This window comes from Oncorhynchus masou, chromosome 5 (genome assembly GCF_036934945.1).
Source record: "Oncorhynchus masou masou isolate Uvic2021 chromosome 5, UVic_Omas_1.1, whole genome shotgun sequence".
In the NCBI taxonomy this organism is placed as follows: Eukaryota; Metazoa; Chordata; class Actinopteri; order Salmoniformes; family Salmonidae; genus Oncorhynchus; species Oncorhynchus masou.
This window is the reverse complement of record NC_088216.1, coordinates 49535647-49556801: the sequence shown is the minus strand read 5'-3', so window position 1 is coordinate 49556801 and position 21155 is coordinate 49535647. Positions and strand designations below refer to the sequence as shown.

The following is a 21155-nucleotide window of genomic DNA, read 5'->3' as shown; positions in this document are numbered from 1 at the left end:
TAATTGACATAATTTGAATCAATTGGAGGTGTACCTGTGGATGTATTTCAAGGCCTACCTTCAAACTAAGTGCCTCTTTGCTTGACATCATGGGAAAATCAAAAGAAACCAGCCATTGCCTGAAGGTACCACGTTCATCTGTACAAACAATAGTACGCAACTATAAACACCATGGGACCACGCAGCCGTCATACCACTCAGGAAGGAGACGTGTTCTGTCTCCTAGAGATGAATGTACTTTGGTGAGAAAAGTGCAATCAATCCCAGAACCAAAACAAAGGACCTTGTGGAGATGCTGGAGGAAACGGGTACAAAATTATCTATATCCACGGTAAAATGAGTTCTATATCGACATAACCTGAAAAGCCGCTCAGAAAGCCACTGCTACAAAACCGCCATAAAAAAGCCAGACTACAATTTGGAACTGCACATGTGGACAAAGATCATACTTTTTGGTGAAATGTCCTCTGGTCTGATGAAACAAAAATTTAACTGTTTGGCCATAATGACCATCGTTATGTTTGGAGGAAAAAGGGGGAGGCTTGCAAGCCGTAGAGCACCATCCCATCTGTGAAGCACAGGGGTGGCAGCATCATGTTGTGGGGTGCTTTGCTGCAGGTGGGACTGGTGCACTTCACACAATAGATGGCATCATGAGGCAGAACAATTTTCTGGATATATTGAAGCAACATCTCAAGACATCAGTCAGGAAGTTAAAGCTTGGTCGCATATGGGTCTTCCAAATGGACAATGACCCCAAGAATACTTCCAAAGTTGTGAAAAAATGGCTTAAAGACAATAAGGTCAAGGTATTGGAGTGGCCATCAGAAAGCCCTGACCTCAATCCAATAGAAAATTTGTGGGCTAAACTGAAAAAGTGTGTGTGGGCAAGGAGGCCTACAAACCTTTTTCAGTTACACCAGCTCTGTCAGGAAGCTTGTCGAAGGCTACCCGAAACATTTGACCCAAGTTAAACAATTTAAAGGCAATGCTACCAAATCCTAATTGAGGGTATGTACACTTCTGACCCACTGGGAATGTAATGAAAGAAATAAAAGCTGAAATATATCATTCTCTCTACTATTATTCTGACATTTCACATTCTTAAAATAAAGTGGTGATCCTAACTGACCTAAGACAGGGAATTTTTACTAGGATTGAATGTTAGAGTTTAAATGTATTTGGTGAAGGTGTATGTAAACTTCCAACTTCAACTGTAGGTGAGCAATATGTTTGGGACTTCGAGTCGCAATTAAATGACAGTATCAAATTACAACCAAATTACAAGTATCGTGATAATATTGTATTGTGAGGTCACTGACAATTTCCAGCCCTACTATTTAACCATTTGGCAGTTAACTGAAGGTCTTTATTGTTAATGAAATCAAGTATCTGTGTGAAATAAGATCACTAATATTCACATATGAAAGACTCTTAACAGGACTCTGACACATTGTAAATAAATGATTGGCATCATGAGAGCGCAGAGAAATTGGTTTAGTTTTTGGGAGTGGTCTAGCTGCATTTGTATATCAATACCTCTTGTGCTGAATACAGAGAGAGTAAAGGGAGAGTGACAATTCTTTGGTTTCCTTTGGTTCTCTATTGCCCTCCAAATGGTTGGATCTGCCAAGTCATGTGATCCTGTCACGCTGAGTTACCCAATCAATCTCACAGGACTGTTGAGGAATCCTCTATGGAAGAACTCAAACTGTCATCATAAATCTCTGAATATATTCTATTCATTATTATCTCTAGCCCTCCGATGAAGGCAGGCTGAGGCTCAAGTAGGCCAATCATGCAATCAGACTCAAGAGACACCACAAGACCATAATCACAGTTTCAGTAGAAGTGCTATTGCTGATGTAAGCATCCCCTGTGAGGAAATTATGCCACAACCCCAATGTTTGACAATGTAGGGAACAAGCAACACACTCTCTATTCGTGTTGAAAGATTAGCATCAAGGAGTTCCTGGCTGTTTAAACTTTACATGTATCAAAGGGTTCACACTGTTGAGGAACTGTGACATGACCAATAAGAAGAGGCAGGTCTGCTATCTGGGCAAAAACTTGAGAAAATGTTTTCGTCATTTCATTTCCTGTCTGACTGCCTCTGACAGCCTTCTCCCCAAACTCTGTCACCCTTTCAACCTTTTCTCTTTCCCTTGAACAATTTAGAAAGTTTCACACAAAAGCCAATCCCTAGTTCCTCATTTTCTCTCTCATTGACTTTTGACTTGACACTTCTCTGCCATTCCAGAACCACCTCACAGTTCTTCAGCGTTGATGTAAATCTTAATCCAAGGCCCGAGTCAGATCGAAGTCCTTGGCGCCTCAAAATGACGTTAATTAGTATGAAACAGCTCTTTTGTTAAAACGTCTATATCCTGTTTCGCTGTCTATCAGGAGATGCAGAGGTTGAAACTGCTCCAAGATGGAGATGAAATTTCAATATGTAACAGACTCTCTCTATCTCCGTGGCTCCTGCGAAGTGACTAGTTGCCATGGGAAAGAAGGAATAACCCGATTTGAAGCCGAGAAGACCAAGCACTGTGATTAATGACACAGGTTCAACTATAGAGTGAGAGAGATTTTATGACAAAAACTAGATCCATATGATGCTTTGGTGTGAACTTACCCTCAGCACTTGTAGAATTCTATGAAGTGTAGTATGCTGGTGAACTCCTGTGGTGCTGATGTCACTGGACTGTCTTTGTAGAGAAGAGCCATGTCACTGCTAAAGCCCCCTCCCTTCTCCCTCACACCTTCCGTCATCCATATCCTGTGAGACATCAAGCCAACCTGCAATAAACTAATTCAAGCCAAGTCAACCGGTCGGCTCAAAGGGTCATATAGTGCAGTATAATTTGTTTTTCTTTTTCTTAAAGGAACTCAGTCCGGTTTTAAACTTAGTCTTGAAAGTTGTAATAGTAGAACGCAGAAGGTGCAATTTTGAAATTGGGCAGTGCATCATCAGTTCCTCTTGTCATGTTAGTAATTGCATACCAACTTGTCTGAAATGTCCAGATCAACTAGCCCATGTCTACTGTTTTTATTATTTTTTATTTATTTTATTTTACCTTTATTTAACCAGGCAAGTCAGTTAAGAACAAATTCTTATTTTCAATGACGGCATAGGAACAGTGGGTTAACTGCCTGTTCAGGGGCAGAACAACAGATTTATACCTTGTCAGCTTGTCAGCAACCTTCCGGTTACTAGTCCAACGCTCTAACCACTAGGCTACCCTGCCGCCCCAATATGAAGGTTTATATGAAGGTTTAGCCCATAGACATTGTTGTACATTTTGTGTCACTCAAATATCACACGAATACACATTAGACATGGCAAAATGTGTAGAATTGCAATAAAATTGGCTATATAACTGCAACATTTTCATTGCACCCCATGACAAAATGTGTAGAATTGCAGATAATAAGCTTTAACCTGCAAAATTCTCTCCACCATCAAGAGGGGTGTGAACATTTTGTGTCATGAACAGTGCTTGTGCCCATAGAAATAGACTATGGCATGTGTGCTCATGCGGGGGGAGGGTCATCAGGATGTTCCCCAATGCTGGAATGGGAACCCCTTATACAGTGAATGATGGACTGTAGGCTAGTTTAGGGTAGCACTGCTACTATGAGACATAATCTTCGCATTTGGCTTCCTCATTGCGTTCTGATAGAAACCCCATAGTGGCAGTACTACCCTGAACTAGTCTACAGTCCATCTTTCACTATATGATCTTTTGAGGCCGATGGTTCAGTTGGCTTGACTGGGTTTATTGCAGCTTGGTTAGAAGTTGCACACCCAAGCCCTCTTTATTATAGTCTTTCTTCCCAAAGGGTAAATTGTCCTTCCCTCCAATCACTGGCAGGCAGAGGCAGGGCCAGACACCAGGATTATAGTCAGCCTGATGGATGACATTGAGAAGGATTAATCGACTACTCCGGAACCCTCAGTTATCTGATTCCAGCTCCGTTCCTCCCTTTCGCTGTTCCTTTGAAAGACCCACATTATATCAGCGCTGGTAAATGGAATGTAATCTATTTCTGAATGGGAAATTAACACAAGATTAGACCCTGTTGCTAGTTGTGCTTGGACAAAATGGGCACTTGTGAAATTTGTATTTGAGTGGTTACAGCGTTGGGTTTATTCCACGCATATGGTTTTTGTATTGGCACTAACCAGCAGTTAATGTTTATCTCCTGCTGGATGAACGGGATGTTGGGTAAACATGGTACCGTATCAGAAAGGAATAGAGAAAGTCCCTACATGATACTGGAATAGAGACAGAGTTCTAACATGGAACTGGAATAGGTTGTTGTCAGTTATCAATAAAACGTCACAATAAGGTGCAGAGCGTTCGACTTGCCTGCTGGGGGGCAAGAAGAACCGCAACTGTGCTAAATCCCTAGACAACTGTGCTAAATCCCTAGACAACTGTGTGCTGTTTTCAAGGGATTGCTAAATAAATGTTCAGAACTACACATTTCCGATTTATTCCACGCAAAGCAATTGTGTACATTTAGCTCCATCATCAGAGTTATGGACCTACAGCTTTTCATGATCAGTAAACGTCAACTGATCATGTAATTTCAGATACATAAGGCTAGCTAGCTAGATTTTACTCATGTTGGCTACAGAGATCGTGATCACAAAGTCGTCCGGAACAGCTGATGCTCTCATGCATGCCTCAGTGTTGCTTGCCTCGAAGCGAGCATAGAAGTGATTTAGCTCGTGCCAATCACTAATTTGTGTAAGAGTAGCATTTAGCACGCAACATTTTCACAAAAACCAGATAACCAAATAAATAAAATCATTTACCTTTGAAGAGCTTCAGATGTTTTCAATGAGGAGACTCTCAGTTGCATAGCAAATGTTCAGTTTTTCCTGAAAGAATCTTTGTGTAGGACAAATCGCTCTGTTTTGTACATAACATTTGGCTACCGAAACGAACCGAAAATTCAGTCACCAAAACGTCAAACTTTTTCCGAATTAACTCCATAATATCGACCGAAACATGGCAAACGTTGTTTGGAATCAATCCTCAAGGTGTTTTTTCACATATCTCTTCATTGATATGCAGTTCGTGGAAGCCTGCTTTCCCCTCAGAATCGCATGGAAAAATACCAGCAGCTGAAAAAGACGCACCAATTTCGACGGAGGACACCGGGCGGACACCTTGAAAATGTAGTCTCTTATGGTCAATCTTCCAATGATATGCCTACAAATACGTCACAATGCTGCAGACACCTTGGGAAAACGACAGAAAGGGCAGGCTCATTCCTCTCGCATTCACAGCCATATAAGGAGACAATGGAAAACGGAGCCTCAAAAATCCTGCTGGTTTCCTGGATGCCGTTTCATCTTGGTTTTGCCTGTAGCTCCCGTTCTAGGGCACCCACAGAGAATATCTTTGCAGTTCTGGAAACGTCAGAGTGTTTTCTTTCCAAAGCTATCAATTATATGCATAGTCGAGCATCTTTTTGTGACAAAATATTGCGCTTAAAATGAGCACGTCTTTTTATCCAAAAATGAAATAGCGCCCCCATAGCATCAAGAGGTTAAAACAGGAATCAGGAAGATGGAATTATGGTCAGATTTGTCAAATGGGGGGTGAGGGAGAGCTTTGTATGCGTCTAAGTGTGTGGTGTAAAGGTGGTATTGAGTTTTTTCCCCCTCTGTTTGCACATTTAACATGCTGATAGAAATTAGGTTAGACTGATTTGAGTTTTTCTGTATTAAAGTCCCCGGCCACTAGGAGTGCCGCCTCTGAGTGGGCATTTTTTGCTTATACAGCTGACTGAGTGCGGTCTTAGTTCCAACATCTGTCTGTGGTGGTAAATAAACAGCCATGAAAAATATAGATGAAAACTCTCTTGGCGAATAGTGTGGTCTACAGCTTTTCATGAGATACTCTACTTCAGGGAAACCAAATCTAGAGACTTCCTTAGATTTCGTGCACCACCTGTTCTTCAAAAATATACACAGACCGCCCCCCCTCGTCTAACCGGAGTGTGCATCTTGCCGGTGCAGCATATATCCCACCAACTTAATGTTATCCATGTCATCATTCAGCCACGATTTGGTGAAACATAAGATATTACAGTTTTTGATGTCCTGTGTGTAGGATATTTGTGATCGTACGTCGTCTAATTTATTGTCCAATAATTGTACGTTGACAAGTCATTTTGATGGTAAAGGCAGATTTCCCACTCGCTGTCGGCAGATCCTTACAAGGCACCCCGTGTCACGTTCGTTATGAGGAGGAAACCAAGGTGCAGCATGATATGCATACATTCTTCATTAATGAAGAAAGAACACTGAACAAACTAACAAAATAACAAAAAAACATGACGCTCTACAAAACGAGTGCTGACAGGCAACTACACATAGACAAGAACTCACAAAATACCCATGGGAATATGGATACCTAAATATGGTCCCCAATCAGAGACAACGATAAACAGCTGCCTCTGATTGGGAACCAATTCAGGCCACCATAGACATACAAATACCTAGACTTACAAAACCCCCTAGACAATACAAAAACTAACATACCCACCCTAGTCACACCCTGACACCCCGCCTTGTGTCCTCTACATGTGTCTCTTTCTCCTGCCAGTGACAGGGATATTGGCCTTGTCTGGTGTCTGAAGTACATCCTGTGCATCCTGCTAATGATACACAGGATGTACTTGTTATTGAAGAAAGTTTAGTTAGTGATCGCTGTCCTGATATCCAGAAGCTCTTTTTTGCCCTAAGATACGGTGGCAAAAACATTGTATAAAATAAGTTACAAATAACGCAAAAAACCCCACCTAACAGCGCTATTGGTTAGGCGGCTGTCAAACGGCCATTTCATCCAGCGCCATCTTCAGAGCGTCATCTCCAGAGCGCTCAGGACCTCAGACTGGGGAGAAGGTTCACCTTCCAACAGGACAACGACTCTAAACACACAGCCAGGGCAACACAGGAGTGGCTTCGGGACACGTCTCTGAATATCCTTGAGTGGCCCAGCCAGAGCCCGGACTTGAACCCAATCTAACATCTCTGGAGAGACCTGAATATAGCTGTGCAGCATCGCTCCCCATCCAACCTGACAGAGCTTGAGAGGATCTGCAGAGGAGAATGGGAGAAACTCACCAAATACAGGATGTGCCAAGCTTATAAAGGGTATGAATACCAATGTAAATTTAATATTTCAGTTTTTTATTTTTAATACTTTTGCAAAATGTTCTAAAAACCTGTTTTTGGTTTATCATAATGCGTTATTGTGTGTAGATTGATGAGGGGAAAAACTATATAATACATTTTAGAATAACAAAATGTTTAGAAAGTCAAGGGGTCTGAATACATTCCTAATGCACTGTGGATCTCAGCCTCTCTCTTTCCCTCTGATACTGCCCACACTCTAGCAATACATGCTCCATGGTCTCTGTTTCCTGGCAATAACCACACTTTCCTGTTGGATGCTTTCCTATCACATTTACAATCTTATTCAACTGGCTGTGTCCCACCCTTAATCTTGTAAAAATGGCCTCCAGTTTTCTGTCCCTTCCTGCCGTACCCCCCTTGCCGACTTTCCTCTGTACTTGAAATAAATGCCTGCCCTTAGTATCTCTATTCCACTGCTCCTGCCGTCTCTGCATCATCACTGTCCATGTCAGGCTTTTTGCCTCTGCCTTGCTCATTTAAACTACAACTATCAACATCCCCACTATTAAGTGCTTGTTTAGCCAGTACATAAACTGCCTCATTCCCCTCCACCCCCACATGGGCTGAGACCAAAGTAAATCTTATCTGTATACCCATCTGTCTAGTACATCATAAAGCAGGTCTCGTCTGCTACGTTAGGTAAAGGACTGCAGACTCATCAACACTGCACATGAATCAGAGCAAATAACTAGTCTTGACTTCCTCCACCCACTGCAAGTCAAGAGTGTGGCCATCAGTTCCGCCGCATATGCAGCCAGATGATCTGTAATATGTTTCCTGACTTCCACCCCACATTCCTGCACTACAAATGCTGGCCAAGTACGTCCTGTCCTTAGATCTTTTGAACCATCTTTGGAAACGGGCACAAAATCCTAATACACAGTATCCAGACGTCTCTTAAACAATTCAGATGGATCAACACCCTCACTGTCTTTCTGTAGTCTCTCCAGCACTTCTAAATCAACTACTGGAGGCGGGAGTAGCCAAGGTGGATTTACAGGAATAGCTACCGACTAAACTCCCTTCCATACATTCCCATCTCCTTCTCCTGGGTATTATCCACCCACCCAAAGCTCGTGTTCCGTCCTGGCAAGTTTTTCCAGCATAAAATAATTTTCGCAGGATGAGACACCCCATGTCCACCCAAGTTCAACCAATAATTCATTGCCTGCTGCTTCTCCTAATCTGCAATGTCATTCCCCATCTCCACCTGTAGTGCAGCCACAGGGAATGTCGGAAACGCCCCACTACATATTCTGAGACCTTGCACCTGTATGACATCTAGCTGTTCCAATGAGGTCCAAGCTGGCGAACCATGCGCTATACTTCTATAGTCTATTGCAGATCGGATTAATGCAACATTACATTGTCCTGTATGAGGAACACCCAGCCCCCCACTCCTTCTCCGTTAGACAGTGCATCACATTTAGCACCTTCTTGCACTTTCCCACCACTCTCAATGTGTTCTGCCCAGGTCAGTCTAGTGTCAAAGTATACCCCAAGGATCCTGAAGCCCCCCACCCTCTCTAAATTTCTCCCATATACCGTGCTGTTGGAAAGTATTCAGAACATTTTACTTTTTCACATTTCGTTGGGTTACAGACTTATTCTAAAATTGATTCAATTGTATTTTTCCTCCACAATCTACACACACTACCCCATAATGACAAAGCAAAAACAGTTTTTGCATTTTTTTTGCTAATTCAATAAAAAACATTTACATAAGTATTCAGACCCTTTACTCAGTACTTTGTTGAGGCACCGTTGGCAGCGATTACAGCCTCAAGTCTTCTTGGGTATGAATCTACAAGCATTCTTCTCTGCAACTCCTCTCAAGCTCTGTCGGGTTGGATGGGGAGCGTTGCTGCACATCTATTTTCAGATCTCTCCAGAGATGTTCAATCTGGTTCAAGTACAGACTCTGTCTGAGCCACTCACGGACATTCAGTGACTAGTCCCGAAGCCCCTCCTGCATTGTCTTAGCTGTGTGCTTAGGGTCGTTGTTCTGTTAGGTGAACATTCACCCCCAGTCTGAGGTCCTGAGCACTCTAAAGCAGGTTTTCATTGCCTTGATCCTGACTAGTCTCCCAGTCCCTGCTGCTGAAAAACATCCCCACAGCATGATGCTGCCACCACAATGCTTCACCATAGGGATGGTGCCATGTTTCCTCCAGACGTGACGGTTGGCATTCAGGCCAAAGAGTTTAATCTTGGTTCTCTTCTCATAGTCTGAGAGTCTTTAGGTGCCTTTTGGCAAACTCATAGCGGGCTGTCATTTGCATTTTACTGAGGAGTGGCTTCTGTCTGGGCACTCTACCATAAAGGCCTGGTTGGTGGAGTGCTATAGAGATGGTTGTCCTTCTGGAAGTTTGTCCCATCTCCGCAGAGGAACTCTAGAACTCTCTTAGTGTGACCATAGGGTTCTTGGTCACCTCCCTGACCAAGGCCCTTCTCCCCTGATTGCTCAGTTTTGCCTGGCGCCAGCTCTAGAAAGAGTCTTGGTGGTTCCAAACTTCTTCCAGTGAAGAATGATGGAGGCCACTATGTTCTTGGGGATCTACAATGTGGCAAATTTTATTTGGTACCCTTCCCCAGATCTGTGCCTTGACACAATCCTGTCTCGGAGCTCTACGGACAATTCCTTTCACCTCGTTACTTGGTGTTTGCTCTGACATGCACTGTCAACTGTGGGACCTTATATAAACAGGTGTGTGCCTTTCCAAACCATGTCCAATCAATTGAATTGACCACAGGTGGACTCCAATCAAGTTTTAGAAACATCTCAAGGATGCTCAAAGGAAGCAGGATGCACCTGAGCTCAATTTCAAGTCTCATAGCAAAGGGTCTGGATACTTATGTAAATAATGTATTTCAGTTTCTTGTTTTTAATACATTTTCCAATATGTTTAAACTTTTTTTCACTTTGTCATTATGGGGTGTTGTGTGTAGATTGCTGAGGAAATTGTTTCATTTGATCATTTTTAGAATAAGGCTGTAACATAAGAAAATGTGGAAATGTCAAGGGGTCTGAATTATTTCCGAATGCACTGTAACCTGAAGCGTACCTCATCTCCCAACTTCCTCCTGGTAAAGAACACTGTCTGTGTTTTCTCTTCAGAGAACCCGAATCCCCACATGAATGCCCATCTCGTCAATTGCTTCCTGTACCTTCCTGACAATGTATGTCTTCCCCTCTTCCAAAAGACCCCATCATCTGCAAATAACGACTCCCCAATATCCGGTTGTACCTGAGAGTAAACATCATTGATCATGATTGAGAACAACAGAGAACTAATCACGCTCCCCTGCGGTGTACCGTTATCCAACATGTATCTGCCTGATAGAGACTTCCCCACCCTCACCTGGATAGACCTTCCAAACAGAAATCCTTTTTCCAGTTGTTTGTTCTTCTTCCTCCCCCCATAATATCAAGCTTGATTAACAACCCCTCCTTCCACATCATATCATATACGCCTTCTCCACCTAAAAAAGGCCAGCTACAATAATCTCCTTGTTCACCTGAGCCTTCCTGACCTCTGCTTCTAAGCAGAGCACTGGGTCCATACTTCCCCTCCCCTTCCTGAACCCACTCTGATGTGGCGATACTAGCCCCTTGCTTTCCAGGAAGTAAGTTAGCCTCTCCGCAATTCTACATTCTATAATCTTACATACATGTAATGTTAAAGCTATTGGCCGAGAGCTTGTTGGCGTCGTTGGGTCCTTCCCTGGTTTCCTGATTGCTACCACTACTGCCTCCTTCCACCTTCATGGTAATTTCTCCTCCTCCCACACTCTGTTGTTCAATACCTTATCCAGTGCCTCATCACTAAGATGGGCCAACATAACGTAGCACACCTCATCTTTTCCAGGTGAAGTTAACCCAGCCTTACCTATTGTCCTTTTCATCTTTGCCCTGGTAAATGGTGCATTCAAAGCATCATTTACATCCCTCCTATCCAGCACTCTAGGGTGCTCCTCTCTCATCCTCTCTCTCCCCTTCTGCCCCTTCTCTGACAAATTTGCCAAGCTATGCACTTAGACAAACACTTTGGCCATCATCTCTGCCTTCTCCTTATCTGTAACTGCCACATCCTACCCACTCGTCAACACTGGATAATCCCACTCCCTTTTGACCCCACTCAACCTCTTAATCATCCCCCACACTTCTCCCACAGGTGTCGCCCTTCCAATGGTGTCACAGAACCAACGGCAACATGACTTCTTTGCCTGATGGAGAGTTATCCTCACCAGGTCCTGCGCCTGCTAATTCTGAATCAGATGTTGGAAGTTTTCAGTACTCTAAATGCCCTGCAGTACTCTAAATGCCCTGTTCCTTTACAGTACTCTAAATGCCCTGTTCCTTTTCAGTTCTCTAAATGCACTGTTCCTTTTTAGTACTCTAAATACCCTGTTCCTTTTCACTACTCTAAATGCCCTGTTCCTTTTCAGTACTCTAAATGCCCTGTTCCTTTTCAGTACTCTAAATGCCCTATTCCTACTCCTCACCACTGCCCCACACTCCTCTTTCCATCATGGGACTGCTTTCCTCCTCCTATGTGAACTCTTAGGTATAGTCTCAGAAGCTGCCCCCACTAAAGCTGTTCTCACCCAGTTATTCATATTATCCACATCCGCTCTCATATATACTCCTCCCATACCTCCCACTCACAGATTTCTGCCATCACACTAGATACCAGATTGAGGTCCAAAGCCAACTCTTTCCATGTGGCTACATCAATCCTGATTTTCCATCACTTGGGCATTTCCATCCATCCGTTATTAAAATCACTACACCACAATACCTTACTTCTATCCTGGCCCTCCACCCTCTCCAGCACTTCCAGGTCCAATATCTGACAAGGATTATAGTAGTTCACTACCTCTAGCAGCCCTCCTCTCAACCACACCTCCACCATCACATATTCCTATTCAATACCTTTGCCTAGTATCCTGTAAGGAAGTCCTTGCTTTATGAAGGTGCCCCCCACCCCCCTACAACTCTGTCCCTACGAACTCCACAGTCGATTTGAGCCATGTTACCTGCACACAAATCACAACAGGCTTATGTGGCATATGCACAATGAACTGTTTGAACTCCTGCCCATTAGCCAACAGGCTTTGAGCATTCCATTGTAGTACTACCACCATAACTACAATCCAGTAATACATGGCTCCAGCCTCGGCTGATTGAGATAAACTCAAGCCTTTTCCCATGTCAATAGTGTCATACTCAGATGTCTCCCAGCCGCTTTCACGAATCCTTCACAGAAACCTTTCTGTTTTAGACTCAACTTTAGCAGTGCTATTGATAGCACCTGCTATGAACGTCACCAGCTTTCTCTTATCTATGTCTACATTATCGCCACCCACCTGCCCCCTAATTCCCAGTCTAGATGCTCCTACCCGTCTCTCTCTTGAACCTGTATCTCTCTGGACCTGGACCACCCTCACTTGACACCCTTCTCTCCACACTCACTTGTTGCACCTCCACTGCCTGCTTCATTGCCTCACACCCACCACATGCCACACTAGGAGCACGCCCAGAGCTGCAACACTTTGGTTGTACACCATCCCCACATTTCCCATACTCATGCTCCCCTCCACACCTGGCATACCTCTTTTTCTTCTTTCTACAAGCTTTTTCCACATGCTCAAACCTCTGGCAGTTATAACATCTTAAAGGCTTCGGTACATAAGCCCTCAACAAAAACTCATATATCCTATGGTTACTTTATTTGGTAGTACCCTGTCCTTGAAGGGTAACAGAATAGATGGGCTATCTACCCTAACTCAGCAGGGGCGGCAGGGTAGCCTAGTGGTTAGAGCGTTGGACTAGTAACCAGAAGGTTGCGAGTTCAAACCCCCGAGCTGACAAGGTACAAATCTGTCGTTCTGCCCCTGAACAGGCAGTTAACCCACCGTCATTGAAAATAAGAATGTGTTCTTAACTGACTTGCCTGGTTAAATAAAGGTAAAATAAATAAAAATGTAAATAAAAAAAAACTCCACTGCTTGTTGCATTCACTAGAATGCCTCCTCTCAATTTGTTGCTTACATTTTAGTGCTAACACTCACAGGCACTCCTGTTGTCACCCATTTCATGCACTGCTTCCCTGCTTGATCAATCCAGCTGCTCGACACCACCTTACACTTCCCTGTTTACTTCACTTTGAGAGCTTTTCCCCTCTGCTCCATGTCCTTACAGTACTCCAACAAGCTCCGATCTCTTAACACTTTAGCGTTGACAACTTCCCCAATCAACTCTTTTATCACAGCCTTCAACCTTATCGGACTCATCGCCCCAACTCCCCCTTCCTCCCTAAACATCAGAATCACTTTATGCTCACCTCTATGCTCCCCTCGAGACTTATCTGGCCCTTCCTTTGCACTCTCTACCTCCGAACTGCCGCTGGCATTGGAAAACTGTTGCTTTCCTCAAACTTCCTTTTCTTCTTCTTAATTTCTGCCTCCGTAGACCTCACTCCCCTTCAAATCCCTTCTCCCTTTCTCTCCCGCTTTCTTTTTCTTTTTCCTACTCCACCCTTTGTTTGTACCGCTATGTTCCATACTTGCATCACTTTCTTCTCCACCACTATCTCCGACCCAATCACAGCACAGCCGTGCCGAACCGCCGCCACACAGAGTAAGGTTTGTTTATCGACGATTGATACCGGCGCTCCGATCAACCCACGTTACGTCTTTCTTTCTCGTGTCCCTGTTCTCCCCAAAATAACTTTAAAAAAGAAATAAATGATCAGCTCGCCAGTTAAGAGGAAGATTGAGACGGCCTCGATACACAAGTCCATTTCCCTTTTCCCCTTTTTTTTAAATGTCAAGTTTTTTTGCTGTGAGCCAATGGTGTAACCTACTATAGGTAAGCACAGGTTGTTTTCCCCATAGGCAGGCAGGCCTGAGACGTTCTATCTATTATCGACTGGGACCATTGGAGGTTTGTCAATCTGGGTTTGTGTTAAGCTCTTTCCAGGACATGGTGAAAGAACGTACTTTAACTGATGCATTTTTTGTATTTTTAAGAAAAAAATGCATCAAAAGATATTTCAGCTATTTGAGGAACAGTGAGCAAACATAAATGTGAGGTACAGTGAGTAATATTTGAGGCATTGTACTTCCTTCCAGCCAGTTCTACCAAAGACGAGTGTTTGGCAAACAGACATGCAGGGAAGCGAGTGAGTCACCCTCAACTGTAACACACACACAGCCTTGAGGCTGTTCTTCCCTTTGAGGCATAAACCAGAGAATAATACAACAACTCTCAACAAACTGCGGTTTCATCCTGACATTGCTAGCTACCGTCTTTCTTGTGAGAGAAGAATACATGTCGATTCAGCCAACGGCATTGTACTGTTTAACAGGATTTTCACATTCAAGAAGCGCCTCGTTGCCTCTTTTTCCCCTCTTCGGGTTCATTTAACATGTCCCTCCCCCTTTAACCAACGTAATGGAGAAATCCTTTGATGTTTCACCAGAATTAGATTTTTTCCTTTTTTTAGCTCAAGGAGTTCCATTATCTGTCGACAGTGTTAAGTAGGAAAAGGGAAATGTGCAGAGTAGGACAATGGCTCTGGTTAGTGAGGTGTGGAAAAGCCACTCCTGAAAAGACATGGCCTATGCCTTTAACCTTCTACCAGGGCATGTACTCTATCACCCATTGTGTGGCTGTTTCATGTGAGTGAAGTAAATCATGGATGCTAGACTAAAATCCGGATTTCCAGGCTTTTCTTCGACAATGGGATGACGGTGTCTGGCTATGCAAGACCAGCTACAATGTCTACTATGTCGTTAACGTTCCATAACATGTCTGTCACTCAGGCCAACGGGACACATCATCCGTCTTTGTCCATGTTGGTCACTAGGCCAGTATATTGTCTCTGGTGTGACGGTCCAACCTTTCCCTCCCACCAATCCCCAGTGTTGCTGACATGGATCCATCTGTGTGCACTGTGTGCATGGTGTGTGTGTGTGTGTGCATGTGTGTGCATGTCTGGCTGACACACACAGTGTTCAGTCATCCGATGCCGATCGGCTTCTCCTCCTGGGTATGTGTTTGTGGCTAAACTGAGCTCATAGTGTTTGGCTCTATGTCACTGACCTGGGCCCAGTTGATCTGGGATGACATGGGGATAGTGGCAGGGGCTGGCAGGGGCTTCCTGCTGACAGATGAAGTTGAGTCAAACTCCTGTGGATTTGAAAGGCCAGACAGCCTCATAAGAAAACAGTGGGACTGGAAGAACTTATAGTATTATATGCAGTTATCAGCAAAAATAGATAAGCAAATAAGAAGCAAATAAATACAGTACCAGTTAAAAGTTTGGACACACCTACTCATTCAAGGGTTTTTATTTATTTTTGCTATTTTCTACATTGTAGAATAATAGTGAAGACATCAAAACTATGAAATAACACATGGAATCATGTAGTAACCAAAAAAGCCCTTACAATGTCTGGAGGTCTGTTGGGTCATTGTCCTGTTGAAAAACAAATGATAGTCCCACGAAGCGCAATGCAGATGGGATGACGTATCGCTGCAGAATGCTGTGGTAGCCATGCTGGTTAAGTGTGCCTTGAATTCTACATAAATCACTGACAGTGTTACCAGAAAAGCACCCCCACACCATCAGGTCTTACCTTGCCACTGTAACGCTCGAAGAGCGATGGGTGTGGAGTCGGGCACAGAGAGCAGAAGATTTGAGGGAAAAACGCTTTAATGTCAAACAACAGGAACGCGTAAAACTGGTGACGCCGAACACAGGCATAAAACACAACTCAAGTATCTCTGGAATAAACTGGACAGCGAAAACCAAACAATAATCAATCACCTCTTACATACACGACAACAAGCCCGCACAAGCACAAGCGGGCTAACCCCCCCCCCCAGTTGCACAGCTCCTGCAGTGGGCCAACACCGGTCTCTGGGATGACCCAGAGTGCGAGGTGCAGGGCAATCCGGATGGAGGCTATGGAACTCCCTTAGCATAGATGGATCCAATATGCCCCCCACCGGGACCCAGCACCTCTCCTCCGGCCCGTACCCCTCCCAGTCCACGAGGTACTGCAGGCCCCTCACCCGGCGTCTTGAGTCTAGAATGGCCCGTATCGTGTACGCCGGGGACACCTCGATGTCCAGAGGGGGCAGCGGGACCTCCAGAACCTCACCTTGGCCCTCTCCGGCCACAGCTGGTGCAGGAGGAGCCTCCTCCTCCGTTCTCCCTAGATGCAGCTTCCCCTAGCTCCATAGGTATGGGAGCGGGAGGACCAGGAGGTGGACAGACAGGACCCTCAGAACGTCCGCGAGCAGCCAGCAGATTGTCGAGCCGGATCGACAGGTCTATGAGTTCGTCCAGGGTAAGCGTGATGTCCCGACAAGCCAGCTCTCTGCGGACGTCCTCTCTCAGGCTACACCTGTAATGGTCTATCAGGGCCATGTCGTTCCACCCCGCTCCAGCGGCCAAGGTCCGGGAACTCCAGCGCAAAGTCCTGCGCGCTCCTCGTCCGCTGCCCGAGATGGAACTCCGAGTAGTAACCCCTCGCCGAGTCGGGCCCGTTCCAGACGGCATTGGCCCACTCCAGGGCTCTACCCATCAAGCAAGAGACGAGAACACTCACGCTCTCCTTGTCCGACGGAGCCGGCCGAATGTTGGCCATTGTACTCCCTCGGAAGCGCAATACGCAGGGTGCTGGTACCGGATACCGCTGGAGGAGATGATAGCGTTGCAGGTGGGAGGGTTGGAGGGGAAGTAGGGAGACCACTCCTCTCCCAGCGGTCCATCCTCTCCACCATCGAATCCATCGCTGATTCAATGCGATGGAGGATGGACGTGTGATGAAGGACACGCTCCTTCATTGTCGGGAGAGGGGTGGTCGCTGCTCCTGCTGACTCCATACTTTTGTGGTGCGGGCTTCTGTAACACTCGAAGAGTGATGGGTGTGGAGTCAGGCGCAGAGAGCAGTAGATTTGAGGGAAAAACGCTTTAATGTCCAACAACAGGAACACGTACAATGGGTGACGCTGAACACAGGCGTAAAACACAACCCAAGTATCTCTGGTATAAACTGGACAGCGAAAACCAAACAATAATCAATCACCTCTTACATACACAGCAACAAGCCCACACAAACACAAGCGGGCTAATCAAACTTAAATAACACCAACCCAAAAACCCCAACAAGGAACAGGTGAAAACAATTAGACAAAACCAAATGGGAAAGGGAAAGGGGAAAAAAAAGGATCGGTGGCAGCTAGTAGACCGGCGACGACGACCGCCGAGGGCCACCCGAACGGGAAGGGGAGCCATCTTCGATGATATTCGTGACAGTCACAACACAAATGATTCGCGCAAACACATTAAGAAGGAAATAAATTCCACAAATTAACATTTAACAAGGCACACCTGTTAATTGAAATGCATTCCATGTGACTACCTTGTGAAGCTGGTTGAGAGAATATCACGGGTGTGCAAAGTTGTCACTTTTTTGGTTACGACATGATTCCGTATGTGTTATTTCATAGTTTTGACGTCTTCACTATTATTTTACAATGTAGAAAATAGTCCAATTGAAGAAAACCACTGGAATGAGTCGGTGTGTCCAAACTTTTGACTGGAACTGTACATTAATATTCAACGTTTATTAATTAAACAAAGGGCCTAGATTTCTGTTGTGTATACTTCGCTCATATGGGTAAATAAAAAGCTTTGCAGCTTGTAATGAAAACATTTATTTACCCATTGTTTAAACATGTTGTTGTTTAATTGGGGAAGAAATTGCATTCAGTGGGGAAAAATAAATGCATTGAAATGATGCATGCAAAATACAATATTATACAACAAAAAAAGCTCTCAACATTAGTCTTAGATTTCTGTAAAGATGAGGTGGGAAAAAATACATGTAGTTATTAGTTTTGATCTAGGTTGGATACATAAATGTACTGCAACATTTCATGATGACCAGTGGTGAAAAAATTACTCAATTGTTATACTTGAGTAAAAGTAAAGATACCTTTTAATAGAAAATTACTCAAGTAAAAGTACAAGTCACCCAGTAAAATACTAATTGTGTAAAAGTATTTGGTTTTAAATATACTTAAGTATACACAGTTAATGTAATTAATAAAATATACTTAAGTATCAAAAGTAAAAGTGTAAATCATTGCAAATTCCCTATATTAAGCAAACCAGAGGCAGTAGGGATGACCAGGGATGTTCTCCTGATAAGTGTGTAAATTGGGCCATTTTCCTGCCCTGCTTTGCATTCAAAATGTAACTAGTGATTTCTGGTTGTCAGGGAACATTTATGAAGTAAAAAGTACATTATTTTCTTTAGGAATGTAGTGAAGTTAAAGTAAAAGTTGTCAGCAATATAAATACTAAAGCACATATACTGAAAGGGACTAAAGTATTTTTACTACAGTACTTTACACCACCGATGAGGACTATGTATGTTGTTGTTGTCTATGAGGAGGGGCATCAGGATTTGAGGATACAGGCAGAACGGTTTTCATAAAGCTACAGAAGGTTGTTTACAAAATAAGTTGCCAACAAATAATAGACGTGGAAAGCTCTGAGCTAGCTTTTCATCAGGGACTGCTTTCCAGAAAGGTGAACTGAAGGCTACAGCTCCGAAAAGCAGAAACGTTTACATTTTGAATGTGTGTAATTATGTTTCTATGGCGCATTTTCTCTCAGAGCTTATTGTTTTATTGCGTTTTGTCGTTCATTTCTTTATATCTGGGGTGGCTATATTATTTGCCTTCCTGAAAACATGGGTTTGCATGGAATTAGGTTGTTTGTTATTGCAAAGAAAACAGAATATGTTCATAGAGGATTAGATTTGTGGTTCCACCTCATATATTTAACTGGATCAGGGCAGAGAGAGGAATATGTCAAACCGAGACAGCCAGGGTTTTATTTACAGTAGTAGAAAATACAATACATTCCATATGAGCTTCCTTTCTCTCTCTACTGTATATGAACAATATCCTGTTGAGTGGCAAGCAGCCATCTTCTGTTATTACTATGGCTGAAGTGCGAGGAGATGTTAACTACTCAAATACTTATTGTAAATACTTGCCGTTTCTGTATTGGGATATGAACAGTGTCCTCAAGCCTGCACGCTTTTGAGTGGCAAGCAGATGTCTTTTATCTGCTCGTATTACAATGGCGAGACGGGAGTGTGTGTGTGTGTGTATAAAGGATGTCACGCTGCTTGTTTAACTAGTACCACTTCTGACTTGGCTCACACAGACTCAAACCGAGGACCTCTGCTTTGCTAGCACACGTGACCACCCTCCTGAAATGTCTTACCAGTCGTGCCACGAGTATAGTTAGCTATTCGCTGGCGCAAGTAGGGACACTTCAGGTTGAGAAGTAAGTTTCACACATCCCCATGTGCACACTTTTCTTTAACAGTGTGAGATATTAGAGTGGCACTGGTACAGACAGACACAAGGCGATGACTGATGACTTCACTCCAGCTTGCTGATGCAGCCACTAGTGAGAAGCACAGCCCAGATACTTAGCGCCAGCCCTTCCATGGAATCCAGACCTGGCCAATAAATACACACTTCCAGGCAGTGTGTGGAATGGGGAGAAGATGATTCATCCAAATTTAACTCAATGGACAAATCTGTAGCACTTGGGTCTATTTTACTGCTTCAGCATCAAACTGGCATGGCCTAAAATTTGGCGGGTAGATTTTGCCATTGGCAGGTAAGATGTCTATTTCACCAGCCACCTGGCGGGTGCTCGGGGCTCCAAATTGTGAGCCTTTCAATTGCATTTGTGAATAAAAATAGTCAAGTATAATCATATTTATAGCTAAATTAATGTTACAGTGGCTTGTGGACCAAAAAGTACATTTAAGGTCCTGGAAACTGGTAACAAATTAATCTGAAAAAATGCATTACTGCTGTGAATTGCTCCTCAGTTAGTGTGTGTGTGTGCTTGTGTGTGCATGCGTCAGACCTGGGTACAAATACTGTACATGTGTATTTAACTAGCTGGTGTTTAAAATACACAGTCCCCCCCCCCAAAAAAAAATAGTCTAACAAATTGTATTTCAGAGTATTTTCAAATATGTAATTCAAATACTATTTGAACATTTCTGGGTTAAATGCATGGATGTGTAATTGACTCCGTGTATTTGAGTATTTTCAAGTAATTTCCAAGTGTATTTCCAAAGACAAAAAAATTAAACTACTTGTCTTTTCAAATAAAATATATCTGAATATTTTGAATGTCTGTGAAAGTAAATGAGATATTTTAAATAGTATTTGAATCCAGGTCTGGCGTGTATATGTGTGTTTGTGCATGCATACCTGCCTGCATGTGTTTGTGGGGAGTCCGACTAAGACCTGGCCGAAGCAATGGGATATTTTAAATCTGTAATATTCATGTTATCCAGGAGAACGTCTATTGAGGAACAGACAACTGTGTCCGATTTAAAAAAAAAAAATATATATATATATATATATATATATAATTTTTTTAAATCGGACACAGTTGTCTGTTTCTCAATAGACGTTAGAGGTTGTGTCCGATATATATATATGTGTCCGATATAGATATATATATATATATCCCAAAGCATGCCATAAAGCCAGCCCTGGTGCGGAGGGCCCCGGGGGTGATAGTAAAAAATAAGTCACATTTCTATTTAATGAACCACTTGAAAAGTTGAAACCTTTAGGGAATGGGCTCATAAATGATTTGTTAATCGAGAGAAGTGTTTGAGTCTGCCTTTGCCTGTGATCCTTTGTCTGTGGTCCTTGCAGTCTTTTGTAGTTCTATTGGTCCCATTGTAGTGGTGAACAGATCAAGAGCATCCCTGTCTGCGATGGTGGATTATTCTGTAGTAGGATCTCTGCTGTGGGGGAGAGAGAGGATTAGAAGAGCAGCCAGTGGATCAGGGAAGGTGC

The 21155-nt window shown here is 43.5% G+C and overlaps 1 protein-coding gene across 1 annotated transcript in view; it reads left to right on the top strand.

Moving 5' to 3' along the window:
* ca16b (carbonic anhydrase XVI b) overlaps nucleotides 1–21155 on the top strand; it is a 277557-nt gene that overhangs the window by 149543 nt on the left and 106859 nt on the right. The window lies entirely within an intron of this gene.